This window comes from Scomber scombrus, chromosome 7 (assembly GCF_963691925.1).
Source record: "Scomber scombrus chromosome 7, fScoSco1.1, whole genome shotgun sequence".
NCBI classification, from domain to species: Eukaryota; Metazoa; Chordata; class Actinopteri; order Scombriformes; family Scombridae; genus Scomber; species Scomber scombrus.
The window spans coordinates 2,868,265-2,874,264 of record NC_084976.1 but is presented as its reverse complement, the minus strand read 5'-3'; positions in this window follow the sequence as shown (position 1 = coordinate 2,874,264).

Sequence of the window (6,000 nt, the reverse complement as noted above, 5' to 3'; positions counted from 1 at the left end):
CAGGAAGCAGCTCACAGGGCCGTGAACATTTCTGCTCCTGCAAACACAACTCATTTTTTAAAGTAATACATTCAAAGAAAGCACAATATGAATTGTAGAACTGTTGACTCCAAAAAAAAAAAAAAAAAATGCGACCAAACTAAAATTACAATTTTTTTGAGTTGGACGTGCAAGTTTCCCATAGATATAAGAGCATATTATTACTGTTGTTGTCGAAAATGTCATTGTGGGTGTAGAGAAAACTTGCAGAGGAGGAAGGTTGATGCTGAAATAGCTCTTAAAGGTTAGCTTATATTCAGGATGGAGCATCGCAACCTCTTTTTTTTTTTTTTTTTTTACAAAGGTTAAACACTTGCATTATAAACTATTATGGCTCTCACATTGGCACAATGAAGGCACCCTGATGGTAAAATGACAAACACATTAAATAACCTCAGGAGTTTGATATATTTCATGCAAAATAATAATAATAATAATAAACACATTGACCCTTGTGTGGAACTCACTTTGTGTACCAGCTAATAATACACCAACATAACTGCATCTTGTATCACTGCAGAAATAAAAGACTTGCATACAGATATCTTCTTAACCTTTGTGTCGTCCTCCCGGGTCAAATTGACCCCGTCTGTTTTGACTGTTCCTTCTTTCCTCCCTTCCTTCCTCCCTCCTCCTCTCTTTCTTTCCTTCCTCTCTCTTTCCCCCCTTCCTTCCTCCATCCCCCTTTCTTCCTTCCTTCTGTCCTTCCTCCCTCCTTTTCTTCCTTCTTCCTCCCTTCCTTACTTCCTCCCTCCTTTCCTTCCTCCCTCCTTTCCTTCCTTCTTCCTCCCTTCCTTCTTCCTCCCTTCCTTCCTTCCTCGCTCCTTTCCTTCCTTCTTCCTCCCTTCCTTCCTTCCTTCCTTCCTTCCTTCCTTCCTCCCTCATTTCCTTCCTTCTTTCCTTCCTCCCTCCTTTCCCTCCTTCTTCCTCCCTCATTTCCTTCCTTCTTCCTCCCTCCTTTCCTTCCTTCTTCCTCCCTCCCTTCCTTCCTTGACTCGAGGACAACAGGAGTGTTAAGTATAACTGCAAACATAGTAGAGAACATATCGGTTTAAATAAAGTCTGTCCCTCTGCATAGCTTCACACATTGTCAGATTAATGTAGACTGAAAGTCATTCATTGCAGTGGAGTGTGAATGATGGATGGTTATAAGTCAATCAATCAATCAAACTTTATTTATATGGCACCTTTCATACCGGTTAATGTAGTTCAAAGGGCTTCACAGAAAAGCATATACTGGATACGCACGTTTACATTATTTATTAAACATCAGACTTTTTTTTGACACATCAGTGGGTTCTTGAAAATGATATTAATGGGATTAAATTAACAACAATTAAGTTGATCATTTAATGTGAACATGGGTGGAATACTTTGTGTCGGGGTGAAGGTCGGGATCAAATATAGTGTAGAAAATGGTGAAGAGCTATTAAAGCAATGTGAATATGTTATTTCTTTGTGTGATCAAAATAGTAATTATGCATAAGAGTGTTTATATATATATATATTGTTTATTTATATATGCATGTCTGTTTGTGTATGTATACATGTGGGTATTCATATAGGTGTATGTATTCATATGGCTGTGCATGTGTTTATGTATACGATCAGTATATGTTTATGTGTAGATGTATAGTATATGTATGTATGAGTAGGTATATATTTCATGTATATGTACAGTATGTGAACTATATTGTACCCTTTGGTGTAATATGGTATGTATTTTTGTCATTTTGTGCTTATGTAAGTATAATACAAAACAGTGTATTTATTCATTTCTGTTTTTACCGATGTTAATGATGATGATAATGTAACATGCCACTTTTTCAACCCATTTCCTCCAGAATGCATAATAGTTGGGGGGCTTTGTCACTCGTGATCACATAAATAGTCCAACGTTCACCATGTTGGACCATGATTTCACTACCCACAAGAACATTAAAAAGCTGGCGTTGCTGGAGGACAGCCGGATGAGAAGACGGTCTGATTCATTTGAACAAGGGGGCCATCCAGCAGCGTGCTGAGGGTACCAATGCAGAAGACTCTGGTAAAACACTGCAGAGTCATCAGGTAAGAAAGGTGAATTCAGATAACTTTTACTGTAACACAACATGACATCATCCAGCAAAGTGCTCCATCCACCAATCATATCCTGGTGGACTACTTCGTATCATGAACATGAGTATTACTACAATTTATCGTGCAGTTGTTGCATCGAAACGTAAAATGCTTTCCATCAGCTTCCTACACTTGTGAAATCCTTTCTGTAAGTGTTACAAACGGCTGAACTGATGAGTTTTGCTGTCTGAACAAAAAGTTAATTTAAAGGAGAAAATATGTAACACTGACAGCAAGCATTTAAAATGGGTAAAACAGTCAAAATTCTAAATATTGAGGGTTATCTTTCGTCACCTCCCCCCTGCCAAAGCTGGTTTCAGTCTGATTGCCCACTAAATGTTCAAACTTGCACTTATTCTTTTCATTTTAGTGAATTTAAATCCAGGTTGGCCTTAAAAGTGAAACAGAAGTTCAATCAAGAGAGAATAATTGAACATTTGAAACACACTGATTATGGTGATTAGACTGTGAGGCCTTGATGTGAGGCATCTTTACAAGTGTAAAGCCTTATGAAGACAGTTGATAGGGCAGGATCCCCCCCCAGGGTCTAAACACGGAGGCATGAGCCAGCAGATGGAGGACATGGTGGTGATGGGGAGGAGGTGGGTTGTGCAATAGTAGGTCTAAAAGACGGGGTGTAGAATTGCAATGCTACTGAAAGAGAGGGCCTGCGTTACTCTATCCAGTCCTGTAGTCTGATTGGCTACAGGAATGGAAAGTTTACCCTGAAAATAAGCCTAAAGGGCTGTAGCAAACTAAAGGAGAGATGATTATGATGAATGTTAAAGCCAGTGGAGATGAAGAAGACAAAAATGATATCATAAATGCGCAATTCCACCAGCCACGTGCACGACATACCCAATGATTCACAGAGCTTGCGGGATGCTTGAACCGAGAGGATGACGTCAGAGTCAGGTAGAATTTATTTGGAGCATGTTGAAGATGACCAGCGGCCCATTTGTTGGAAAGAAGAGGATGAAATTTCATGCATAGACACAGAAGTAGTAGTATCCTGAGGCTCGGGCACTGCAGACGGCTTAGACCAAATTTTAGAAGCATTCGCCTTAAGTGATGAATGAACCAGGATTTTGACATGGGATAACCATCAGGCATTTAAAAGAGAGGAGATGATGGGTCATAATATTCTGAGCTATAAAAACCAGCACCTTTTGTTTGGAATACATACAAACAGTAACATTTTGGATAAAAAGTGGATAAAAGTCAAGAAATTACCTCAACTTAGAAATGCAAAAAAGGCCAACTAAATACACAGTCGAGAAGAGCATCTACATTGGTAGTAAAAAGCTATGGTGGAGAATAGAAAGCATTCTGTGATGAATGGAGATTGTAATAGGCTGACAATAGACTGAAGGAGAGACTTTAGCCTTCTAGCAATCAATGCAATGAATGGGACTGCTCTGCCCCCACCCCCGTAAAAGCACTGGGATTTTGCTATATTGGTGTAGAATACTATCATAGAAAAGAGAAAAACCAACCCAGTGATTGAGGAGATGGAATCAGAATAGGAGGTGACGAAGAAGTTGGATTTGGAGGAGGCTACGCTGAGTAATGAGTGAAGAAGAGCCTAAGGGAATATACATCGGTAAAAAACAGATGACATAGCAGACGTTTGTGATATTTATACTACAACCGTTATAACTACAATAATCTGTTTTAAGGTGAAAGATTAAACTCAATCAACCTTGTAGCAGACTGAGTCAGTAGCTCGTAGCAGTGAAGCTGCCCTCAGTAACTGGGCGACACTGTCACAGACTGTGGAATCCACAGAATCAAGTAAATCCTTATCTCACAACTGTATTGTAATTATAGCTGCTACATGCTAACCTCATCTACAGTATGTGCTAGCTTTGATGATGATGTAACGCTCTTTGTAGCATCACATCCAACATAACTGAAGACAATCAGAGTCAGACAGTGATGCATTTACTTACTGATGAACATCATGACACACATTTGACAGTGATGCGTTCACTTACTGATGAATACTGAAATATATTTGAACAGTGATGCATTCACTTACTGTTGTATATTCTGGAGCGGATTTGTACAGAGATACGTGCCTTTGAATGTTGAGATGTTACTGTTATTCTCACTGGATTGCCCGGATTGGATTTATATGGTGATGCATTCACTTGCTGTTGTACATAGCGAGCAACTTTCATCTTGTGACTCTCAAAAGGCAGACCTATAGGAACTCGAGATTAGCAAGGCTAAGAATTTCATCTCATCTGAAAAACGTACCTATTATACTTTTTTTAATGGATTGATGGAATCTGTTCAACAAGATCCAAAGATTCAAATAATCAGAATGCTTCAAAATAGAAGTTGGAATTCAACTCATGCTGATTTTACACTGAGACAGGTGATTTAAAATGTTCATGCAAATGCTAATTCTAGTTCAATTCACTTTTGTATGCGATGCTGCATGTGCTTAGATGTGTAAAGCAACCTCTTTCTTTTAGTTATGTTTGTGTGCATGCATGTGTGTCTGTGTCGTTTGTCCCTGTCTGGTTCTGACCTGAATTGGGTGGGTTTGCGGGTGGTTATGGGCCAAGAGGATTTTTGACATACAGGTGTACATAAATACTTATTTTGCATTGTCAGTTACCAATGGACCTGAAGCACCCGTTGATATGCTTAAACAGGTGCAGGGAGAGCCAGAGTAGGAGCATCGAGGGGCGGTCGGAGCCAAGAAATGGAGGTCAGTCTGGGCCATGAAGAGGCTGAATGATGCGCTGGCTGGCCGCCTGCTTTACAGGATTTTGGAGTGCCATCATGAGACGTTGGCAGCTGGGGTGTGGAGGATTTACTGGAGGCCTGTAGAGGTACACAGCAGGGGTACATCTTATGATGCATGCTGCAATGTGTAAGGTGTCAGCAGGAGTTTCTTCAATAGATCTCTGCCTCTACAAAAGACTGAATTGGATATGCTGAACTGGTGAATAACAGATGAGTGCCGAATCGAAAGAAAGAGTGTAGAATTGCCACGATATTTAAAGAGCAGCAGTAAAGATCTAATTGGTTGGAGGATAGAAGGGTAGAAGATCATTGGTCAGGTATGGTGGTGTGATGGATGTTAAGAATGAACTGCCTAAATGTGTGGGATTTTTAATATTTAAAAAGAGGCCTACACGGTGGTTAAAAAGCAGTTATAACTAATTTAGAGTACTGATAACAAGAAACGTTTAACTACCCTTAACATTCTGTATGATTGTATTGATTTTAATTGGCCCTGCTCATGTAACGCATCTTGTATTGTTAAAAGTGTTTGACAAATAAAATGTATTAAAATGTATTATTAAAATCAATCAGAAGTCAGTATATACAGTACATACTGGACAGATAAACTGAAGTATGGCTTACTTAATGAATGTTGTTTATTTTTGTATATGTGGTTGACTGGAGCTCATCAGCTTGAAATCTGGCAATTTCTGTACTTTTTATATTGTTCTCTTTGATGTTTCCACAGCTAACTGTGAGGATAATTGCTGATAATTATCTAGTGAAATATTCCCCTGCCTACATACTTTATATCTATTTAAAGTGAGACAAAGGACTCATTCAAAGTAATTACACAAATGCATAAACTCTTCCATCAAAAGCCCGATGTGCAGAAACTGTGATGAACTGCGCTGCACACACACACACACACACACACACACTGGAATTATTTCTCTCTTGTTGCTTTAACTCGAGCACAGAACATCCACCTAAATCCAACATGCTCAGTTAGAGAAAGCTGAAGGGTCACATCAGTCATCAGGAAAACAAACCACCATTTTTTTTAACAAAGGTTTGACCGGTCTTGACATGTATGTTAGA